This window comes from Dysidea avara, chromosome 9 (assembly GCF_963678975.1).
Source record: "Dysidea avara chromosome 9, odDysAvar1.4, whole genome shotgun sequence".
NCBI classification, from domain to species: domain Eukaryota; kingdom Metazoa; phylum Porifera; class Demospongiae; order Dictyoceratida; family Dysideidae; genus Dysidea; species Dysidea avara.
The window spans coordinates 27,534,326-27,559,905 of NC_089280.1; the positions used below are offsets into that span (position 1 = coordinate 27,534,326).

General features: G+C 37.4%; 1 protein-coding gene and 2 long non-coding RNA genes across 8 annotated transcripts in view; 1 reads left to right on the plus strand and 2 right to left on the minus strand.

Annotated features, from left to right (window-relative positions):
* LOC136267628 (3'-5' exoribonuclease HELZ2-like) overlaps nt 1-3,147 on the minus strand; it is a 55,900-nt gene extending 52,753 nt beyond the window's left edge. Inside the window, exon 1 of the mRNA XM_066062787.1 lies at nt 3,056-3,147. The gene's annotated coding sequence lies outside the window, so the exon portion shown is untranslated. The remainder of the gene's footprint in view (nt 1-3,055) is intronic.
* A 3,699-nt stretch (nt 3,148-6,846) lies between these two features.
* Nucleotides 6,847-23,582, plus strand: LOC136266805 (uncharacterized). Of its 6 annotated transcripts, XR_010706294.1 has the most exons (9): nt 6,847-7,003; nt 8,696-9,125; nt 21,539-22,348; nt 22,401-22,547; nt 22,601-22,740; nt 22,786-22,886; nt 22,941-23,028; nt 23,081-23,176; nt 23,230-23,582. It is a non-coding gene; the product is annotated as an uncharacterized lncRNA (long non-coding RNA). The 6 variants fall into 6 exon arrangements; XR_010706295.1 differs by lacking the exons at nt 6,847-7,003; nt 8,696-9,125 and adding an exon at nt 17,748-21,359; XR_010706296.1 differs by lacking the exons at nt 6,847-7,003; nt 8,696-9,125 and having other exon boundaries at nt 19,364-21,689; nt 21,747-22,348.
* On the minus strand, nt 8,831-9,669 carry LOC136266806 (uncharacterized). The gene is made up of 3 exons (XR_010706299.1): nt 9,463-9,669; nt 9,231-9,410; nt 8,831-9,048 (listed from the first exon to the last, which is right to left on the minus strand). It is a non-coding gene; the product is annotated as an uncharacterized lncRNA (long non-coding RNA).
* Nucleotides 23,583-25,580: the final 1,998 nt, after the last annotated feature.

Genomic DNA, 25,580 nt, shown 5'->3' on the forward strand with positions numbered 1-25,580 from the left:
TTTCAATACGGTTGGGTGTATATATAGTCTGTCTACGCTGTTAGTTTGGAAAAGATCTGAGACTTCTCACCATCTGGGTGACGAGCGTCAAAATTTTTTGCAGCATCAAAGACTGAATTGTGTTGCGAATTCTACCCATTTCCAGCGCTTCTGCAGCCACAACAGTCATCAATTATGGACTACAACTATGGCAAAAGATGTCCCTGAACGTTTGGTAACAGCGGTTGTCAATTATTATTTCATCCACAGCTTCCACGCCTCGCTCTAAGCTATGCATCAAGGGAGGCAGCAAAATCGTCCAAATTTGACTTCACCTCTAACGCTCCACAGCAGCTTCAAATCTTCACTAGATCACCCTACATCACCATTATGCTGCAAAACATCCCACAACAAACCGAAAAATGCACAAAATCTTTCATTTTTTATTCAAACTGGGTGGAGCTGCTGGTATACTGCATCATATGAAATCACAGAAACACCAACTACTACTACTACCAAACGTTTTGAACCATCATTTATCATTGTTCTAAACAAAATTAAGTGACCAGTGTGACATCAGAAGTACCGGAAAGCACTTTGGTACCATTGAGAGAATCCCTTGAAGTGACGCACGAAAATTTTGACGTTCTTCACCCAGATGGTGAGAAGTCTCAGATCCTTTCCAAACTAACAGCATAGACAGACTATGCATCCAACCTTAACACATCACTATGAGGAAGAGTTGGCTTTTCTTGTCTTGGCTGGTAGGGCAGTTTGAATTCGAAAATTCGTGTTTCGTTTTCTGCTTTTTGAGAGAAAGCAACCCTGTGCTGGGAACCCAGTGAATCATTTGCTTATTACTGTGCATACTTTTTAACTACATTAACTCTAGATGATATCTAGCTAAGCAGCAAGTTCTATCCTGTTCTTTGTGTGGAGCCCGAAATTTTAAAAATAATTTTTGCATCTCACGAAATACTGAAATCGATAGTTCTGTGAAGACAACAACCGTGCCTCCGGTTTCATGGTGGATCTAGCAATGGGATACTACAATGAACATCCCACAATGGTAGGGGGATCGATTTGTGAAAGTTGATTTTTCGGATTGCGGACCCTACCAGAGGTGTACTTCTCTTCCACTTCTAGTATGAGTTCACTTCACCGCCAAAAGAATTCTGTAAACACGATACACTGAGCGAACTATTACACGGTTCACCAGTACAGTGGTTCACCAATATGGTGGACGCGTAGGCGAAACTTTAAATTACGTAATGAAGATCACGTGTTGAAAATGCTCTTATATCACGAAAAATCAATCCATAATCACGTGATCCACTTCTGGTTGGAAACTAATACCATTAGGTGGTCACAACATAATATTGAAGCCTAAATAACTTGCTGGAGAAATTGGAGTTATTGCAGCCACGCCTCCCATTTTAGTCTCACACACGCTAGGAAGAAATTTCATGACGCTTAGTTTGATGGAAGGAAAGCTCAGATCCATATGAAACCTGCACTGTGCATGAAGTGACAACCAAAGTATATTGCTGTATAGTGAAAGTTTGTGGGCTTTCCTTTTGTTGATTGCTGGGTTGCTCCGAATCCAAAAATATGCCAAGTATGGGAAGGAACCCATGTTTCATCCAGAGAGCGCGCAATTTTTCACGATTTCCAGCACAAAACAATCGCGATTCCCCTCGTATGGAGAAAGATAAAGCCCCACCTTCAGCTTCTTTCTGGTGAGACCCTTCAATACAAAACAGCTAATCGTTATGATAACGCAAGGCTTGACATTGCAGCTAATGGTTTTTGGGGAGGACGATTTGAGAGGTCATACTTTGATGTCAGAATTTTTACCCTAGTGCACCCTCAAATCAACCCCTACACTCTGCATACCGACGTCATGACAAGGAAAAGAGACGTGAATACCAACAACGGGTTCATGAAGTAGAGAATGCCTCATTTACTCTCTTACTTTTTACTACTACTGGTGGAATGGGTGATGCTGCTACTCAGTTTTATAAGAGATTGGCCAACCTTTTGAGTGCAAAGCACAGTCTTTCCTATGGAATAGTGATGGGATGGCTGAGATCATAGTGTAAATTGAGCTTCTCTTTGTTGAGGTCTGCAATTATGTGCATTCGCGGTGCCAGGTCCAGTTTGCGCTGTCCCATTTCTGAGGAACCGATTGCTGTGCAGGTCGCTGAGGCCCATATTTAAGATTATTTGTTTTTGTTTATTATGTACTGTTTTACCTTATGTCATTAATTTGTAAAAAAAAAAGTTTTATTGGTACATAGAAAAATACTTTGATATGCCCTACAGGTTGAAATAGTAGGGGGGTAATTTCATGATTATCGATTTTTTCATTGTGGACCCTAGCCTAGGGAAGGTTTTTGCAATAGAACGCTCGATACTTTTACCCTCACTTTTCTCGCAAACTATCGTGAAACTTGAAGCCGTAGCAACTTTTTCCCGGTTTTTGCCAGACCACGCCTTGGTACGCACAAGTTACATAGCTAATAGCTAACTTTCTAATTAACACGAAAGTTTCCGCCTTGATTGCTAGATATTATGCACTTGTCAATTTTATACCCCACCCCCCCCCCCCCCCCCACCCCCGGGCGTCCCCACACCCCAGGTGGGGATTTGACATTGCTTCTTGTCCCCACCCCTGGGGCAATTGACAGTTGTCCAATTCACTGACCGATTTTCGGTAGCTGCATTTCTAAACAATAAAATCGCACTTGCTATAATTTTACTAGCTACAGGGCAGGTTTATTACTAGTCGTATGCATGAAATATGCGCTTAGTCATCCTTGAGGTATTGTCAAATCCCCTACTATGGGGTTGGGGACATAGTGGGGATTTGACAGCCGATTTTGCCCCACTAGTGGGGAATTTGACACCGCGATTTGTCAAATCCCCTGTATTCCCCCACCCTTCCGGGGGTGGGGTATGAAATTGACAAGTGTATTATAATTAGCTAAATTACCAGTAACTGTAAGCAGCTGCTGGCATTAGCGGCTATATACGTAGATTTGATAAGTCTAAGATTAAATATAGCTAAACTTACTGACTAAGTTCGCGTAAGTTAATAGTCTATAGACGGGACGATCGGTAGACAGTAGTCGTCATCACTGCTTGCATGGCAAATGATTATCATTCTTGAGCAAGTGTCAGTTTGAACCAAATCACTTGCTTTTATAGGTACAGCTAGAGGTTTCCGCTAACGGAGAAGTCGGCGAGGATTTCCTGGAAATGTTTGTGCGATGCCATGGGTTATTATGAGGGGATTCATGAGAAATTTAGTTTTCCCTGAAACCTGCATGCAAACATTTACGTGCTCGCTCTCTAATTTAAGGTTTCCAGCCGCGTTGATGTAGAAGTGAGAATTTCCTGGAAATGTTTGCACCCATCGTCCCGTCAGGCCATGTAGCGGTATCAATAAACGCCAGCGGTAAAACCGCTATACATGCACGTGCCGACCAAGCAAAATTTGACTGAAGTTTGACCACAGAGCCCAGTAGCACTGGCCTACTAGCTAGTCAAGGAGTCAGGTGAAAAGTTAGAGTGTTTCTGCACATCAAGAGCTGCTATCCATGTACTTATAGTATAGCGGCATAGCCCCCAAAATTGGCAATATTGTGCACTTTTTCATAAAACCATGAAACTTTCCACATAAATAGCAGGGGCGGATACAGGGGGGGGGGGGGGGGGGGGTGGGGGTGGTCAAAGGGGGCTCTTGACCCCCCCTCCAAAAATTTTCAGTATACTAAGATCGAGATACTCTAATAGAGCAGTCACTCTAATAAAGCAGTCACAGTATTAGAACAGTGTTTAGTGAGCTATTTAAGGATTTTATGTGCTTTATCAGCTATAAATGCGTGGTTGGTGAGGTGGGCAGCTATTTTCAGCTGGCTGTGATCTTTTTTTTTTTTGGTCTCACCTATCAAATCAGAGACAATGTAGTGCCTCAGTTCATTTTTGACCCCCCCTCCCCTTTCCATAAGTCTGGATCCGCCCTGAATAGTACTCCTCATGACATGTAATTTTAGATATAGTGCCATCACGGAGTTGACCTTTGGTGACTTATGGCCATTTTTGTACAGAAAATTGATCATTTTTGTCTTTAACTCCCTGAGGCAGTAATTAACTTGTTAAAACATGGTCCCAAACAAAATATCTTGTTGATAGAAACAACTTGGTTTTTATTTGAAGTCAATAGGTGATTTCATTACAAAGTTATGATCATTTTTACTAGCTGCAAAATTTGATAAATTTACCTGCCCTCGAGGTGTGGGCAGATAATTATATATAAATTTATCAAATTTTGCAGCTAATAAAAATACTCATAACTTAAGAATGAAATCTCCTATTGGCTTTAAATACAAACCAAGTTGTTTCTATCAGCAAGATCTTTTGTTTGGTACCACACTTTAACAAGTTAATTACTGCGTCAGGGAGTTAAAGACAAAAATGATCAATTTTCTGTACAAAAATGGCAGTAAAGGTCACCAAAGGTCAAATCAGCAATGGCACTATATCTAAAAATACATGTATTGAGGACTACTATTTATGTGGAAACTTTCATGGCTTTATGAGAAAGTACACAATTTTTTGGTTGTGCCGCTATGCTATTACCAATAAGATATCCGGCAGTAAAATTAAGTGTCAAATGGTATTATGATTGTTGCATGCCTGACTGACTGACTGACTAACTTATGCATGCATAACTTGAGTACATAGCTAATGGTTAAGGCTACGGGTTTTTGCCAATCATACCTGCATGTGTTAGCTACCATGGAACCACTTAGCTATATCAAGCATTCCATCATCACTTAGCTATTACATACCTTCATGGGGTTGCATTCCATTCAGTTCTCCATGCACAAAAACTATAAAGCAGAATAAGTTCTAGACAATTCATGAATGTTCTCTGACCGCTGTACACTATTTTAAGTACCAAAATTAAATAATTAGTTACGATGCTAGCAATATTGAATGCTTTTATGCATGCTGCGTGTAGAATAGACGGCAAGTCCAAATCCTGCCACTTGCAAATACAAAAGAATCAAAGATGAGCTATGATAAAGGGTGCATGCAGCCTTTAAAAGCAGATAGTTAAAAAGTTACAAATCTATAAGGTGGTTTATGGCCAAGAAAATTAATTAATTTTTTTTTTCAAATGGAAGTAGCTAAAACATAGCTGTAATGACAATAATGATATGCCTACACCATAATCATTGAAATTGATAATTTAAAACCTTTTGAAGGCCACACCCTTTCACAGCTTGGCTGTTTTGGCAGGAATTAAAATTGGGGTTGTTACTTTTGCATCCATGCTACATGCAATTTTTAGTCCTTATTATTATCATGAAGAAAAACACAGCATACAAACAAAACCAATGCATGCTGGTAAAGATGAATTGACAACTCGAGATCAGCCATAGAATTCTTACAGTTTGAAGCATGCAGCACTGACTTTTGCAAGACATACGTGTTCAGAACTATAACGCCAACAGACCTGTAGAATGACTGGAACCGCTTAGACACACAACCAAGGGAGCCAATCACAATTGGAATAACAAATGTTTTCATGTTCCACAGATGTTCCAGCTCAAATCAAAGGTCTTGGTATTTATTTATCTTTTCATCCTCTTTTATGACAACTCTTGGATCTGCTGGAATTGAAATATTAATTAAAGACACTTTATGCAAAGACTTGTCAACAACACCTGGCATGTATAGTATGGTCTGTGTAGATGTTGTAATCCCAAAGAATTTTAACCACCTAGTTTTCAAGTACAGCCCTGGCCCACCAATTCATGGTTCTCTCCAAATCATACTTTCCACACAGTTGCCAATGAACATTTGATGCCACTTTGTCATGTTGCAACTTGTATGAGCCACCAGTGAGCACAGAGCACTCACTTACAAGGTGTTGGATGGTTTCATCAAATTCTCCACACTGGTGACACATTATTATTATTATCATATCAGACAATTCAATGTAGCTATTTTAATGTCATTCAGAGGGGTTGCCAACGCCCACACAAAGCACCCAAATGGTGTGTACGAGAGTCCCAATCTTTATGTATTTTAAAAGCATTAAATTTAGTGAGATTGCTAACTAGTAACTACCTGTACAGTTGTTGATCTACATCTTGTTTTAGCTATTCGTGATCGATCATTGTCTACTTTGTTAAACTCACTTTCTCCATTATTTTTACGTGATTTTGGATTTAGGATTTGGTTTCTAAAATATTTGTGTATTTCTGATTGGATTTCTCACATAGTGTACAAGAGTCCCAAGGCATTGGCTACCCCTCGCTTTTTACCAAAAGTTAGTTCATCTCTAGTTGACAAAGGTAGTCTGACCATCTAATTATGATATTAGACTCTAAATTAAATTCTTGATCACAGATACACATTTCCCTTGTTGCTATATGTGGTTGACCACAAAATTAACTAATGTAAACAACCCTTACCATACCTTGTAGTGTTTTATTTTTATGTGAATATGTAGTGTAGTGTGTGTGTGTGTTTGTGTGTGTGTGTGTGTGTGTGTGCGTGTGTGTGTGTGTGTGTGTGTGTTCCACAGGTTTACATGCTGGAGATCTGCAAACAGCTAACTTGAAAGTTTTATAATGACCTTTTTTTTAAAATTAATATTTGTTTGATTACATTTACAAAGTTGGATCATGTGATCAAAATAGTTTAACGTGTTATTAGCATGATGTACAAGGGCTATTGACCATTGAAAAGTTGATGAATTAAACATTCACGAAAGGAATGCTTCTCCATTGCAACTCGCCTACGCAATATAGCGCGCGCGTCACTAATAATCAGTGCTCAGCCGGGGTATGCGACTATTGGATTGAGATGGTGATTTTTATAAAATTCTTTGTATCATGTAAAACGTTCGTCACGAACGGTATAACTAGCTGAAGTATTCAAGCAAGGAGCGATCTAGCCTTGTATCACGGGGATTCGTTATAAAGTTCGCGCTTGGATTATTGGGGTGAGCCAATATTTTCATTGCCAATGGCCATGGTTTTATGTGTAATGTTAAACCCCCTACTTTGTACCATGAAAAAGGCCGTATTAAGCTGTTACGTTTTACGTGAAAGTAGATGTCATGCTGGCCATTCCTGCTAGAACCGGGGAAAGGTTTAAAAGTTATCTGACGCTCCATGACAGAGCCTTGAAAACCTGCTTCCAGTGTAGACGCGTGTAGCTATCTTGTAAACGAAAAAAAAAGTTTTTAAAGTCGCTTAATTGTTTGATATGATTTCATAGGATTATTATTACTATTATTATACAACAACAAAATAACTATGACATGACACAGTTCACTTAGTATTAAAGTTTCAAACAAGGGTGCTCCATCCATGATCCCCAATAATCTCCACTTCTTACGGGATCCTCTTACACAAACCATTGTAGTATGAAGCATGCATGGCAAAAGTCAAACATGTTCATTATTATTATTATTATTATTATTAACACTTCACAGTGACCAGCACTGAAGGTCTGACAGCAACTTGTGCTACAGCCTTAGGATTACCTAACCTAATTGCAAGGACTTACACTTAAATGACTTGTGGCATGACTTATAGCAAATAAGGTGTAACAGAAAAGGGCCAAAGTAAGGGGAAAAAATCCTTCCAATACCAGGATTTGAACCTTATAGCTTTTGCTGTACTGACAGCATATATTTGTTAATGTTACCAGTAGCTAACATTCTCAAAATAATGTTATTTTTCCTCCACTGAGTATAATCCCTAATATATTTGTTGCTATAATTATTATTTGCCTTGATTTTGGCAATTAACCACCATGCAGTGACTCTGTATGTGGAGTGTTGCTATAGTATTCAAACTTTAATTAAGCATGCATAATACAGTGTGATAGTACTGCATATAGTAAGGACCACAAAGGTGTAGGTGTTGCCCATGAAAAAAAATGTCACCCAAAAACCATGCAGCCTCACTTTTCCCTAACAATGACTAAGCAGTATTGGTTACTAGGTAAAACTAAGCCCAAACAAGTCATCAGATTGACCCGAAATGCTTTTAACAAGTTGCTATGAATTTCTTTTTTAACAATTATTTAACAGAATTTTCTAGTGACTGACTTTCTTTTGATGCGGTATGCATTCATGGGTTCACCAGTCACAATAATTTAATTTTACAAAAAAGTTTAAAAACAAGTGCACAAAATGGAATTTTCAACTAGAGTAGAGACTGTATAGCACATCGATAAAAAGTAATGAAACAAGCTGGAGCAGTGCACAATATTAAATCACAGTTAAACAATAAGAAGTGTTATCAGTCATTTAATGTGAACTTATAAAGTCAGTTGAACTGATGCAACATGCTTGATTGTGTACCACTATAGGCATTATCATTATGATGTGTGGCATTACTATGTGAAGCATTAATACACTTGAGGTTTATGCTATTGCACAGGCTAAACCCTCTTTGATCCAGCCATATTATAATTACAGCCTTCTACTCTTCATTTTTCACAATTGTACTTTGTACATTGATTCATATAAAGATTGTCACTGTCAGACAGTCCAAGTCATACCAATTAAGTTTTACCAACTCCACCTGACCTAGATTAAAAGAGACTCCACATGCCGCATGTATAGTTACACCTCTGATGTATTATTAAACTGAAGTTGAACATTAATGAGTTATCCTTCTAGGTATTGTGGTATTACCATGCCAACATGATAATAATTGATGTCAGTTAAAATGGCAAGGATGAAGCGTTTGATGTGTGGTTCCTGGATACATGAAGAAAGTTTGCTGTTTGATACTTGTGTCAGTTGAAGCATAGCTACAATTTCCATAGATATGATGCTTTTAAAATATGTAATGTACCGTATTATAATAACAAACACACTCCATAATTATGAAAGTGTTATAACACAAGCTGGGATATAGCTATCTTAGTGATGAGGAGGAAAAGATGAAGCCTTTACTACACATCTTTTGTTGTAGTAGTGAACCAACCATCTACTCCAGGTGTCATCATAATCAAGAAGTATGGCATTTCCTAAAGTAATATGAACAGCATGATGATAATCAGAGATCTTATCTGTCACAGTTGCAATGAAGAGCTGAATCAATTAAGTGAGCAATCATGTCTTGTACAATTATAAAGCGAGTGAATTGATTACTTATTGAAGCATTGTCGTATAACATGTACACCTTTCAAGCACTGTACAGTGTACTCACCAACAATAACCAGTATGTGTTTGGCTCATGTGATTCCTACACAGATTTGGTGGCGGTTAGTGATGAAGCCCAAATGTTCTCTAATCCATGTTCTGTCTGCCTGAACAGCTGCTTTGCTTTTAATCATCTGGCAAGGCATTGACCGTACAGTAGAGAAGATCACAAAATCAAATTCACTTCCTATAGAGTAAACTGGATTGACTACACTGTTATAGTATTGCTCAGGGATCACCTTGGCTTTCATTAATAGTACGTACAGTGACATTTAATTTGTTTTCTTTTACTAAATCTTCCATGAGTTTCTTTTGAGCTTTGTAAGGAGTTAGGATGGCAATGCCTGAATCTTTTATAATGCCCTGTTTAGCTTTTTTCAGAGCCGCAATGATTTCAATCTAGTATGCATAAAGACTTGTAAAACTTGTATATCTGAACATCAACAAGAATATATAAATTGACTCAAAATTTTCTCTGCTTCCATTCTGTTGTTCTTTGACTCCTGGTGGACTTTGTGATGGCTACTACCATCTTCCTCCTTCCCTTCCACATCACAAAAAGCAATAGGACAATTTGGTCCACTGGGCCAAAATCTTTTGACAGAACAGAACTGTTGTGACACAGACGGGTCTGTATTGAGTCGTCCATTGTAAAACTCTTTTGAAGGGAACTCACAAATTGCTTTGTGCTGTATGGTAAGGAGGATGTTAGCATTATACCAACATAAAATATTGCGCACCATTCTGTATTGGATTGTTAACATCATTAGAGGATGTCGGTTCATTTCTAACAATGTTGCATAACGTTCAAACAGAGAGCATCCTAATCCATTCTCTCCTAATCCATCCATTCTCCTAATCCATTCTCTCCTAATCCATCCATTCTCCTAATCCATTCTCATCCTAATCCATCCATTCTCCTAATCCATTCTCAGCCACTGTCAAGAAAATTTTTAAAATCATTAAGTGTGGGAGCATTAACTATGTGATTGGGTAAACTGTTCCAGTCATTGATGGCTCGTACAGTGAAAAAAGTAGATCTCACTCTTGACGTTGCTTGAGGTTTAAATAACTTGTAATTGTGACCCCTAGTTGTTGATGAAGTTGCAGTAGTAAACAAATCTGATGTATCTAGACTGAAATGGCTGGTGAAGGAAATGTTTGTAGTAAGAAATAAAGACAATTTGGACAAGGTCTGTACGTCAGTGTGTTAATATTATAAAATAATGGCATAATGGTAATACCCTCCCGCCCGCATCATAATAATTAGAAAGGCTGGATGAGAAACTAATAATCACCAAATAGGGGCCTAATCATTTTTATAGGTGTTTATTGCATACAAAGGTAAAAGATAGCTGCTTTTTATGCTATGTGGAAAACAAAGAGTATAATATAGCTAGCTAGCTACCTAGAAATAAAAAGTAAACAAACTAGCTATTAAAATTTTTTTTTAAAGGAAGTAGGGATTGATTTGTACATGCTACAAAAAGTAAGGAAACAAGCTCAAAAATGTTACAGCTGAAATGAGAAACGATCCAGCAATAAAAAGTAAGGAAACAAGATTAGACGACTACTTGCTAAAATGAGAAACACTCCCTACTTTTGGCTAATTTGATGGTCTTATTTCAAGATGCTAGCCAAAAGTAGGCATTAAAGTGTGTCTTATTTTAGCAAGTAGTCGTCTAATCTTGTTTCCTTACTTTTTATTGCTGGATCGTTTCTCATTTCAGCTGTAACATTTTCGAGCTTGTTTCCTTACTTTTTATAGCATGTATAATCAATCCCTACTTCCTTTTAAAATTTTAATTTACTAGTATATATATGTAAGACATTTTCACCTATTAGGAATAGGACCTGGAAAAACTCCGTACTGGTTGAGGTTGTGGTTGAGGTATGGGTACAGGTACAGATGGTGATAGAGGTAATCGGTTATCTACATAACACACTAAGTTTTAGCTGTATAGTTAAGAATTAAGTAACTTACGATCTAAAATATCTTGCTTTTGCATGTTCCAGATTTTCAGCTCAAGTCTACTATGAGCAAATGTGCACCAGTGTCTAGGACAATCATCATTACGACATTGCACAAAATTGCCAGAAAATGTAGTGGTATTTTGGGAAGTGGTCTTAGCAATGAACCTGCAAATGCCACAAAACAGTCATGAATTAAAGGAAAGTTGCAGGAATCTACTGTGAAATAGAAATACCACAGCTTGCAAAATTATGGTATGTCTCTCTTACTGTATTTAGACCTGAGCGTGCCAAAAAGTAAGCATACATAGATATGTTGTGGTGTGAGCAAAGTACATGTTCATTTTACTGCATAAGTATAGTGATACCTGTTCCAAAAACAGCCCAGCTGTAAATAAAGGCGAGGCCAAGAATGCACAAGTACATGTTCATGGAGTAACTACAACCAAAAGACATGATATCAAAATCTGGCCAAGAAAGCATTTACAGTATAGGCACTTTTGTGCATTCATTTTCTATATGCTTCACATTATCACATCCAGCTAGCTGTACATGTGTGCTTGCAATATAAACAATACTACTGAGATGATAAAAGATATTACACTGCATTATTACCAAAATTAATTTAACTAAAAATTTACAATTGGTTTCTACTTGGCCATCTTTTTATTTTAATATACAGTGCAAAAAGATGGCCAAGTAGAAACCAATTGTAAATTTTTAGTTAAATTAATTTTGGTAACAATGCAAAACACAATACAAAACACACATTATGATCATGATTATGATTATGATTATTGGAAGGCAGCAAAATACTGATTACATCCAATGAAAAAAAAAAAGAGATATTGCTCTCAGCAGAAAAGTCCCTTTCAGCAAAAATGGGATAGTCAGCACATTTAATCGTCTGTGATCATGATGTGGAGTCTAGCTACTAGATAGTAATGAAACTGTGTTTTAAAACAAAAAATCATATAAAATAAATTGGTGATATATTTTTGCCATTGTTCACTGCAAGACTTCCTGGCACTTGTGTTAGTATTAGTATTAAATTATGGACATGTATATATAACAGACAAAAAAAATAATTGTTAGTAGGCCAGAGACCTTTTAGTCTGTCCATATCCTGTTGTTGACCAGAAATAGTCTAAATTATTCTTAAAGTTATTGAGATTAACTGACTCAATGGCATTATCAGGTAGGGAGTTCCACTGATTAGTCACACTGTTGGTAAAGAAGTTGAGCCTGGATGTGAGTCTACATTGCTGTTTGAAAATTTGTTGATTGTGACTTCTAGTTACGCTATTTGTAAAAACAAAAAATGGTTGTGGTGTGACTCAGCTAAGATTGTTCACCAGCTTGTAAACATCAATTAGTACACCTCTCTGTCTACGACAGTACAATGAATATAAGTTAAGATGGTGTAATTGCAACTCGTAAGCTATTTCTGGGACTAGTTTTGTCGCTCTTTGTCCAGTTTATCGATGTCTCTGGCCAGATACAGACTCCAAATTGACACACAATAGTCTAAATGTGGATGAATATAAGTTTTGTATAGAAACAGGAAGGACTCACTGGTCAAATGATTAAAGGGTATCTTAATTAGACCAAGGGACTGCATTACTTTTGCAGAGGCTTTATCACATTGCAGACTAAAACCAGGTTTTGATGTTATCCACACGCCTAGATCCTTTTCAGATGATACAATAGTAACTTAGATCTTGATCCTTCTTCATCCATATAGTATTCATAAGTTGAAGCATTTCCATATTGCAAATGTTTACACTTGCTGGTATTAAAGTGCAGTAACCATTCTTTCGACCAGCTACAAAGATTATCCAAATCAATCTGAAGGTGGAGTGCATCTCTAAAGCTTGTTGTCTGAGCATAGATTTTGATGCCATCACCAAACATTTTAATCTTCGAGTCCATCAAGTCAGGAATGTCATTTATGTACAAAATAAACAGTATAGGGCCCTAGTACCGAGCCTTGGGGGACCCCACTGTCTACTGGGAACCATGTAAATGTTTCACCTTTAACTAATGCTCTTTGATGTCGACCACATAGAAACTCACTAACTCACTAATCCAGCTGTAAATTCTTCCACCTATTCCATATCCCTTCAATTTGATCAATAACCTCTGGTGGGGTACACTGTCAAAGCCTTTCGTGAAGTCAAGAAATAATACATCAACTCTATGACCTTGATCAATTGAAGTTGTCCAATCTTCAAAAGTTTCCAGTAAGTTGATGAAGCAGGATTTTTGACAAGTAAAGCCATGTTGCTGAGGAAAAAAGCATTATGTTTGTTAAGAAAGGTAATCATGTGGTCACGATTAATTGATTCTAGTACTTTACAAGCTTGTGATGTCAAGCTAACAGGGTGGTTGTTGCTAAATAGGTTTCTTTGACCACTTTTAAAAATAGGGGTAACATTTGCTAATGACCAGTCCAGGGGAAGTTGTTCTCATTGCAATGATTGATTGTAAACTAGGCAGAGAGGTTTGTACAGGTGACTGCAAAAAGTAGTAAGTATGTATGGGTGTCTTGTCTGGGCCTTGGACTTTAGTGACATTGAGTTTTGGAAGTTTGTTATAAACCATCTCTTCAGTTACTACAAGATCAGAATAAGGCATCAATTCTACTTAGGAAACTTGGTAAATTCTGTAGATCTTCATTCACAAAAAACAGACTTGAAAAAACAAACTAGAGCTTCAGCTGATTCCTCACTTGTTGCTGTTAGTGATCCATCTGGCTTCTCAAGTTGGCTAATAGTATGCTTGATATTTTGCTTCTGTCTAATATATTTATAGAGTCTTTTAAGTTTGGACTTGATATCAGATATAATTGATGTGTCATGGTGTTGCAGCTTAAGGTCCATAAAAGCTTTTGTTGCTGATGATGATGCAAGGCAAGCAGTGGACTTGGAATCTTGGAACAGCAGTACTGTAACAGTAAAACCTGTTCAGATTAAGTCACTATATAACAAGGTCATCTCTCTAAGCTGATTGTGTACGAAGTGATGAGCCACTTGCTCAATGTATGTAACAAATTTTGGCATCTGGAATAAACAGGTTTTAGTGTAGCAAAACTGCTTCTATACCTTGATTAGTAGGCAAGCATGGTGGGATTTTTGATCATACAAAACTGTGTGTGACATATTTTAGCTACAATCCTCAGATTGACTCTCAACAAGTTTCTATAGTACTTTATTTTTTATTTACCACTGACTAGCTAATGAACTCTTAATTTTACTAAATGTTGATAATTTATAACTTTAAACTCTGAATTTTACCAAAGTTGATAAAGTTATAATTTACTAAAGTTGATAATATATTTTTACAAAAGTTAACTTTACCAAAGTTGATATATGGTTTATATTATCATTTTGGCTATCACTTAATTTTTCTAAATGTTGATAATATTATAAACTTAAGTTATATCAACTTTGGTAAGATTATCAACTTTGGTAAGATTATCAACTTTGGTAAAATTAAGTTTATAATTTTTATAGTGATAAACTCTTAATTTTACCACATTATTATAAGTTGATAATATTATGAACTCTTATTTTTACCAAATGTTATTATAATGATATTTTTTACAAAAGTTGATCATACAATAGGATATAGTACTGTGTAGTATAGGTTTGGGCTTTCTTGCTCATCCAAAACCAGCCTCACACATATTCATAACAGCTTTATGGTATACCATAAATGTTTTCTTTGCAATTCCAAGCCCTATATCATCAAGCTTCTATAGAATGTTTAAGTATTAACTGTAGTTTCTACTGACTGACTAACTCCTGCCTTCAGCCAAGCATGCCATGGGCTTGATTTCTTCACTGTTCAATGTCACTTCAGTCAAAGATGTGGCTTTTCACCTACCACAGCAGCCACCATGTGCTAGCATGTATCAAGACCTATGCAGTAGTGGAGAAAGAAATAGGACACAAAGGAGAACAAAACATGTTGCAGGCGCTGTACTGTGGCTTCAATGTAGCTGACTGTTACGAGAATCATTGGTAATTCCTGTAGTGACTGGATCAATTGTGAGGTGCTTCTCATACTGTTTTTGTTTGTAACGCAAGATACTCTAATACAGCAGTCACAGCAACAGTGTACATATTTTGATTAAAGTACTTGGTAAAGGCAGAGCCTGTATACCAGAAGGCCTTAGAAAGGCCTAAGATGTTTAAATTAACTTCACTAAGTATGTTTGAAAAGTAGGAGAAAGAAGAAAAAATCCATGACTGGACCTGGGCAGCCTCGAACCTGTAGCCATCCGATTAACGCTTGAACGTTTACAGGAGTCTGCCAGGTGGTCAGGACATTTTCTTCTTACTATTTTCATGCATTTGTATCCATATTTTGTACCTATGCTTTAACGAATAAGTAGTGCAATAAGCAATTTAAGCATGGTGTAGATTCCAGTGATAAAAAGTAGTGAAACAAGATGATGGTAGCTATGAGGGAAAATCCCTCTCTACTTTTCCATTCAAAAGATGATGAAAATACGCCAATTTAGGAATTTTCACACAATGCTACAATGCTGAGTAGGGAATTTCCCTCATAGTTACCATCATCTCTTGTTTCACTACTTTTTATCACTGGAACCTAATTCATTTTAACATTAATATGCATACATGTTATATACGAACAAACTCACAGGTGTTACATTAAATACTTATCAACACTTTCTTTACAGGAGCATACCTAGATGCCACATATTAACTGCACACTATATAGCTGCAGGTGTAGGTAACCTCCCACCTTGTTTCATTGCTTTCATTTTTATCATCACTACTCATATATAAATTTTCCTTATAGCTACCTTTTGTTCACTCTTTTGTGATGTAATTTATGACTAGAGAACCTGTAACAAATACTGTCAGACCTAGCTATTATAAAAATCAATTGTCAATGAGCAACTTAATGTGTGCCAATTACTGGAAAGCAATGTTGCCATTCTGCTTCATATCCATCCATTAAAAATAACAGTATAAGAAGTAACACTGCAATCAATCCAATCACTATAAAAATGCATATCCCAGCTATATATCAGTTATTACAAGTATAAGAAAAAATTAGGAGTCACAGTAGGGATATTCACTTCTTATTGTTTACAGTATTTGGACATTACGTACCACTCTGATCCAGCTTGTTTCAGTACTTTTTATTGCAGCACTATACACTGTCCCTATTCTAATTTAAAATTCCTTATACTTGTTTGTGATTTTTTTTTGCAAGCTCATGACCACTAAATAGCGTGCTTTTCAAAAAAACTAGTCACAATATTTTAAAAGAGTTAATCACAGCATTATTATACACTGGAAAAATTATGTAATTGCTTATATGTGCAACAGAGTACATATGATGTTTACAAGCAAGTAGAATAGCTGTTACTTGTTTGTATTTTTACATGATGGTGTGACCAGTTGCTGGGAGAACCTGGCTAACTCATGTGGTGGCATCCTTATGTATCGTTCGTAGGTGTCACTTTTCCAGCGGCCCAGCATCTTAATGCACCAGTCTGGAATGTCTGCTTGAGCTGGCAATGTAGCTGCACCAATGCAAAAGTTGTGCGTGTTGTAGCTGCATGTCTGCAGTCGGAGTTTGGTAAGCACAACATCCAGTGAAGCCCTGAGGGCTTGGCGGGTTAGCCCTTGTCCTTTTTTGGTGAGGAACAATGGTCCTGGCTGGTTGCCCCTTAACGCTAGGTATGGTAGAATACCAGTGACTGGGCAGACTGGGTGATTGGTTGCCCCAAGGTATGGTGTCATTCCCTTCCGAAAGGGGTCGGTCTTCGACTGCTTAATGGTTACTACAATTAGACGTAGATGGTCCCTATTATCAAGGGAGATATCAGCTAGTGAAAGGTGAGTCCCTAGGTCATAGGTACTCTGGCAGGGGACTGTGAACTCGCTGACCCGAAGGAATCCAAAAAATGCCAAGCAGCATGCAGCCCAAATAGTCTAGTCTCTTATGGTTTTGATCGTGATTTATTGGACTAAAGTGCCAAATTTGGTACAGTGACTTCTTAGGGTATACAGAGTGATTTCAGAAGGGGTGCCACCATGAACTTGCCCTGCACCCCTTTGTACAACAGCTATGTTGGACAATCTGCAATTAAAACCTATATATTTACCCTATTAAACAAGTTGTCTTTTCCTTAACACATTCCCAATTTAATAATTTCTTTTTGTGAGTAAGCAGTCCATAACATCTCATAATCAGTTTCATTGAAATATTATGGCTCAGTATAAAGATGCATAGCTTAAACAAAACTATACATTTAGCGAAAATTAAATCGCTAAAATTTGAACACGGTTATTCATGAAGAACTTTCAAATATTAGTTTGTTACTTATTTCCATTAAAAGCCATTTACGCGTTTTTCCACTACAATGGCTAAGTTCTGCACACAGAGTACCACCTGTTTACTGGATACTTCACCTCCTGCAGCTGGGTTCCATGCAGAATACTCATTTCTACTTCCTAGTAAAATGCACTTTAGCTAGGATTCTAATATTTTTTTGTGCACTTTTGGAAAAAATATGAACTTACCACATAGTTTGTTTCTTTAAAAGCTATTTTTTTAAAAAATAGAGAGCCACACCACCTCTAATTTTACCTTTGGTGACCTTACATCCAATTTAATGCCTAAAATTGGTCAGATTTTCACCCATACACAATTCAGTATACACTAACTTACTGTAGTTTCAACTTAATACTCTTGCTCTAAAGAGAACATTAACATTTAAAGAAAGTCCATAGTTTGCACTAAGTTATAAGAGCAAAAATAGCCCTATTTCCACCCGCTCATAATATAGTACAGATTGCATTTCCGAAATTATTATTAGAGCCTGAGTTGGATATGTGGTATTATTCACAACTGTACAGTGGAACCTATGGCTACCTGTACTAGGAGACCACTTCTGTATACCTTCAAGAGATGTACAGTAGCATACGCACATCATATAGTAAAACACTGCTTGTCCAAATCACATTGCTAAAATGGTGATAATGCCTATGGGATACTCAATACACTCAAACATGCAATATTTTAGTTATTACTCTTCTCCTTCAACTGTTGACTTGTCACAGTAACATTACCACATTCTGTGTGCACCCTTAATTGTTGCTGTATAGTATGTCAAGGATTATGTTGGCGTGTCATGATTAAGTAGTACAAAGAGCTGTCATGCAGCCCTATTGATAGTACAAAGTAACTATATGTGAGCGGATTTGCGAAAAGGGGTGTTCCACACACATCAAATTCTATAAACTTGGAAGACCATAGCATAGTGGTAAAGAAACATATTATTTAAAAACTTTCTCTATCTACTATAAGCTGTGGGGGCTCTCTACTGACCTAATTTCTAGTCAATAGCCTTTTTATTCTGAAGTTATGAGTCGTCAAAGTTGGTAAATTAGATGTGTGTGGAAGACCCCTTTTTGCAAATCCGGTCACATATATTAAATCCGAATAAGAAAACTTGTACTACAAGTTTCTGCATTATTTTTAAGATATGTAAGTCACATCATGCACATGTTTTGGTTTCAAACCTGCATGCGCCATGACTGGTAGCAATAGGGTATATGAGCAATGTATCAATTTACATGCACCTAGTTGGGTCTGTAGAATATACATACTTTTTCTTCCATACGTACTGGATTATAACTTATATACGTAGTTATCACCCATCATATATTACAAAGCAGTAAGACAATACCCTGTAAACATGTACTTAAAAATGGCATTGAGAAAAAGATCATGCTATGCTGTGATACCATAAAAATTGTAGACGCTCGGAGAGTTTGCCTATGTTGAACAACTGCAGTGAAACCTCCATAATTCTGATGTGGGCAGAAAATTGTGTGAAGATGTCAATTTATCAATGTAATATCACATATACAAAATTTTCTTGGTGCAGCAAATTGCAGATCGTCATTCTGTATTAGAGCTAGACATGTAGGATTCAAGAGATTTCATTGTGGTAGCTTTGATAGTAACATAAGGAAAAAGATTTTTAGTTGCACTAAATAATTGCATTTCTATAGGGTGGTGTGACATATTTTCCAGTGATATGTGTATAATATTGTCTGAACCTATGCTTGTGAGTACATGTAAACATTTGCAAATCAGAAATTCGACAATTGCAAGCTACAAAATTCAAGCAATTGTCTTGGCTATTCAATAAAAAATAGAATCCAGAAGGTTTAATCAAAATGTGTATAAAATTTAGCCAAAATTCACACAAATTGAACCTCATACATAAAGCTGCTATCGTAAGAGATATGTACCCCATTATACTATTTTTCATTAATAAGTATAATGCCTATTTAAGTGCTAAGTTTCTAAGTACACTCCATTAGAAATGTAAACATGTTCTGTACATATTTCAAGCTTGTGCATTGAAAGAATAGTAATCTGTTTTTACAGAAAGTCTGTACGTAGCTTATACTCTGTTCTAAAGTTACAGCGACTTCAATCATGAACCATTATTTTTCCTTTGGGGCAATAGCTTCAATTTGAAACCAATTTTGTGGAATTTGGATTATGTAAATGTGATTTAGTTACAGTGTTTGAATGCTAAATTCCTGTAAAGGTCACCGAAGCCCAAAGGTCAAATCTGAGGTGGCTCCATATCGGAAAATAATCTTTGTCATATGCAAAACTTTTTGTAAGTTCATGTTTTTAACCAGTTCAAAGATGCGTTTTTAAGGCTTAGAGCTCTTATACACAGCTAACCATTACTCAGATTCTAAGAGGTCACAAAATCAGCTTATGGTGAGTCTATTGTAATGCTAATGATTTTTAAAAGCCTACACAGATTCTCTGATTAAGTATCCATCCAGAGCTGTGTAACCTTCTCATTGTCCCATATTGTTAATGATCATTAATTATTGCTCTTATAGTCTCTAGCTGTTACAGTACACATAGTTGTAGGATTGAAAGCATTGTAATACTTACATTTAACACTCTTCATCAAGTAGTAACTTATACAGTATACACTGTAGATCATTTGAAATCTGTGCTTTAAACATAACATTAAATCTAGAGAATTGTATTTCCTAAACATAAGAGTGCTAATAAATAAACTGTATATACACATTCAGCTTATCAATAGCTAACTATGATCAGCAACTGTACATAATTAATAGACAGCATACCTAAACAGATAAGCTGGCAAAAGATTAAAGCCAAAGATTTTCCCAATCATTGCTTTCTGAAACTTTGTTAATTCTATAAGGTTGACCCCCCAAGGAGATAAAATATTCAGTAAACAGATGTACAGTGATTGGCCAAAGTAGTGGAACTATAGACATAGTTTTTGATCGAAAATTCTCAAAATTAGCTACAATTAAATTTTAGCGATTTTAATTTTCGCTAAACTTAATTTTTGTGTGTAAGTCTTTTATTTTTATAAAGAGCCATGATATTTCAATGAAACTATACTGGGATGTCATGGAGTGCTCACTCACAAATAGGAATTATTAAACTTAGAGATGTGTTTAGCAAAACATAAGTTATTAAATATGATGGGTTTTAATTTTGCAGATTGTTGAAAATAGCTGTCGTACAAAGGGGTGCAGGTGAGTTCATGGTGGTACCCCTTCTAAAATCACTTTGTACATCCTAAGGAATAACTGTACCAAGTTTTGAGCTTTGGTCTGGTAAATCACAATATTGCCTAAAATTTGACATAAGAAACTGGATTATGTTGGGAGAGGCAGTCTTTAATGCTGCACATAATCTGAAGGGTAATGGGTAAGCGGGTCTTTTGAGATGTCATAATGGTCTGGGTTCTTTTGATACCTCTGAGTGCCAGCTGTGGTCTAGGAGTGAGTTGCTCCTCGAAAGAACTGTGCATGCCAGCGATAACATGTATGTGACAAATAGCTGCAAGATAGACCTTTATGGTAGCATGGGAAATGTTCTTTGAAGCCAGGTGAGAAATAAATAGTAGCAAGGCTGACTCGTTGGCTGGCAGTACTTGGTTCCTTAAAGCACTGCATAAGGAGGTGAAGCTTTGCTCTCCAGCAGAGTAAGTGCGTCTGGTAGTAGGAGCTAGTCCCTCAGTGAGATATCCATGAGTGATGCTACTGAGGTGGTTGAGAGTCATCCCACTCCTTCCCGGACCTGCAAGCAGATGGCAATGGTACTGTGTGTATTACTTTCATTAAGATTATGTACAACCATTTTACAAGTGTGTATTTGTAAGTTTATTGATAGATGATGTGCAAATGATTAATTTATTTTGTTTTTGGAGGTTATGCAAGGTCTTAGCGAGTACAGAACATACAAACAGTTTGTTTAAAAGTTTTATGAATGTTGCAGATGTCCAGTCCAACTGGTGTGGGGAGATCAGTTGAAGGAGGGGTGGAGGAAGAAATGTTGGAGCATGGGATGCCTCTGGATGTAGTTGGAAGAACTGGTACATCTGGTTTCTTCACAGCACATCTGTCGAAGTATTCAGAACTCCTGGAAGGTGAGATGCAGTGATGGGTATGTTGAAGTAGGCCACAAAGAACCAGAGGCATCTCAGCAGGTGCATCACCAACTTGTCTTTGGATGAGCCTTTGTTGATTGCCTCTATAAGGGCAAGATTGTCACATTTAAATTCTATCCTCTGCCTGGAAAGTGTGGTACCCCACACCACACAGCTGAACAAGATGGGTATGAGCTCTTTGGCCATAATGCCGATTTCAGCCCAATAAGCAGGCCACTTGTACTGGAGCCAGTGGCCAGCAAACCATGCACCACACCCCCCATGAGCCAGATGTATCAGTTTCTATGCAGCAGTCTGGTTCACTGCCGCTTGGGGTAAAGTGGAGAAAGCTGACCCCATTCCAGTGAAGGACAAAGACATGCCACCAGTGTATGTCTGAACGAAAGGCAGCAAATAGTTTCTTCCAGTGAGATGGCTGTTTTAGCTTGGCAGCTACACTGTACATTCTTGAGAGAAAGGTGCACCCTGGACGTACTACTTTGGTTACATGCTGGAGGAGACCCACTAGTGATAGAATCTGTCTCCTGGTGGCTTTCCTCCTGGTTAACCAGGCTTTCACTTGGTGGCAAATGCGGCATAGTTTGTCTGTAGGGAGTCTGGCTTCCATCCTCACAGTGTCTAGGACAATGCCCAGAAAGGTAAGTGATGTGGATGGTAAGGTAAGTGATGTCACTCCCAGTATGCTTCCAGAGGAACTTTGCTGAGAAAAACTGTTGCTGGTTGGATCCCATCATTAGGGCAGCCGTAATGTTCTATAAGTCACAGACGCCCAGCGGATAGAGCAACACTGGCACTGGGGCAGCCATTACCTGATGGATTCAGCCATACAGGGGAGTCGTAAGTTAACAATGTAACCAATTCACTTACTGGAATGCATGATAACATTTCAGTGCTCATATTTCATCTCAAGAAGGCCAACTTGTGTTGAATCTAGTACAGCAAAAAGTATCCAGACTATAGACCAAAAGCTTGTTCTAACTCTGGTAAAGATGTGACAAGGACTGCTCACATACCAAGATACTTTAATAGTGTAAGTTGCACTTTTTGCTTAAAAGTGATCATTCAGTGATCATAGGAAGTTTGTCCATGGCATATCGTATTGGGTGATGATGACGATGATGATGATGATGATAATGATAAGATTGTAGAAGAACTACACAAGCATTTCAGTCTCAAGTATAAATACATGTTAATTGTTTACTCCCATAATATTGCCAGATTTAATCAAAGGACTTCATTGGATGGTAACCAAGAAAACATACAAGCAGTTATTGATAAAATGACAAATGAAGTAGTACTGAAGCTATTACTACTAAATGTATGTTCCAAAAATGTGTGTTCTGTGTGTAGAGGTATCTATTTTCTGATAGGAGCAGTGACTTCAGAAAGGCCATTCATGCTAGGAGAGAAACATGACAACAGTCAGCTTGCGCTGCCATTCTAGGAGAAGACAGAGAAGGCACATTGTAAGAATTACTGTGGCTTGTATTACAATATGTTACAGATATTCTTTTTGTAGAAAGAAAGTGCGTAAAACACTATAGTCACTATTCTTCAACTATTCTGGTGGCAGTTAGTGCACCGACAGAGATAAGACATCTAATCGTCCACCAGAAAAAAAAGAAGTTTACTGAATACACACCGCACCATAGTGGCATTATAGAAAATTATAGGATGTGGAAAGTCTCTTAACAACAAAATAGATGCCGTAGCACAAGAAGTAGAGCTATGTTGGAGAATCAGAAGACCAAAGCCTTGTAAACTTTTCAGTTAGTGTCAAACTCATTTGAACTAAAAGTAAATAAACTGTTGATGGAGTTGTATAAATGTTTTCATGTTTTATTTTCACATCAAATTAATTGTCAAATCAAATTATGTAGCTTATAAGTGAAATTTGTCATGTGTATGCTACATATTTCTTATACATGCACTTCAGATTCATAACATCTATCCTACATCTGTCCATGCGTGTGAAATTGCACAAGTACAGTCCATATGTGCTGCAAATCTTGTTTATCTTCTCCTACACTCAACAACACATGTGAAGCAAACTGCACATTTACTCTAAATAAAATATCATGAGCACGTAAGTTAATGTGATATTTGCTTAATATGCACTACATATGCACTGCAGACATGCCCAAATGTGTTTTTTTCTGGTGATACTAGATTATGACTCATACAATAACAACTGATCAGTGGGCGTGGTTCTACATAAGCCTGCAGACAATAATGGACGTGGATTCGTGCATACCTACAGACTGATGAAAGGGCGTGTCTATACCATATGTCTACTATAGTAATTTATGTAAGTGGGAGTGGATTCGTGCATACCTACACACTGATGAATGGGCGTGGCTACCATATATCTACAGACAGTAGGCAGGCAGGCAGTAGAAAATTCCATTGAATAAATTTTTTAAAAATTCTGTAGTGACTTGATGGAAACGTTTCGGGTCGATCTGAAGACACTTTTGGGCTTGGTTTTACCCAACCAATACTGTCATGTCATTGTGAGGAAAAATTGTGGCAGGTTTTTGGGTTATGTTATATTACGGATCGCCTCCACACCTTTGATGTCCCTACTATACAGTACTATCGTACCGTATGATGGCTTGTAATGATATATTTGGACCCCCCAAAAGTGGACCGGGGGTCCACTTTTTCTTGAAATATTTGGACCCCTCTGAAATATTTTATCCCCCCTATTATGTGTATTCATTAAAGTGTACGGATTGACTCATTGCATGTGTTCTGCTGATCATGCTCATCTTATGCTTTCTCCATGGTCAAAATGAAGTTAAAATATCAAAACATCACATTTAGTGTTTGAATTAGACACCTCAGGCTTCCCCAAACATTGTAATTTATCGTAGTTGGGATTTTGGAGTGGTCACGAAAGATGAGTACGGGCTAGCCACTCCAATCTTCCTCTTGGAGACCACACACACCACAACACCACTACAAATACACACTAGTATAGTTTTGGTATTTTCTGTTGTCTTGATAGTTATAGTAATCTAATCAAAAACAGCCAAGCTGTAAAAAAAGGTGCAGTCCCCATAAAGGCCATGGTGAACAAGAGGCACAAAATTCACCTGAATTGCCGTTATTAAAATGTAACCATTAACCTACCATCACAGCCATTTCTTGGCCGCCACCTTGGATTTCACATCTTTTTTCACCATGGCCTTTATGGGGGCCGCACCTTTTTTTACAGCTTGGCTGTTTTTGATTAGATATCACTTCTTTTTGTATTTGTATACTGCAAAGCCGGCCTATGGCTGGCTTTGGGGCTTTTTTAACCCATGTGTTTTTTTTCTTTACCACAGGAAGAAGAAAAGAACTTAAAGAAGAATATTAGTACTTCAATTATTTTTGATTTTATTAGTAATTATACAAATTATATACATATATTTATTACATGCTCATTATTCCCCACAGGATTTTTTTTGCAGCTGATCTCTCTACTGGGTGACTTGAAATGTAGCTGAACTATATACAGGATGGTTTCTTTGTAGCTGAACTCTCTGTAACAGGTGATTTGTTTGCAGCTAAACTCTCTACATGGTGGTGTCTTTATAGCCGAACTCTCTACATGATGGTTTCTTTGTAGCTGAACTCTCTATAAGGTGACTTCGTCTAGCTGAACTCTCTACAGGGTGATTTTTTTGTAGCTGAACTCTCTGCAGGGTGATTTGTTTGCAGCTGAACTCTCTACATGATGGTTTCTTTGTAGCTGAACTCTCTACAAGGTGACTTCGTCCAGTTGATCTCTCTACGGGGTGATTTGTTTCTAGCTGAACTCTCTACAGGTGAATTGTTTGCAGCTAAACTCTCTACATGGTGGTTTCTTTGTAGCTGAACTCT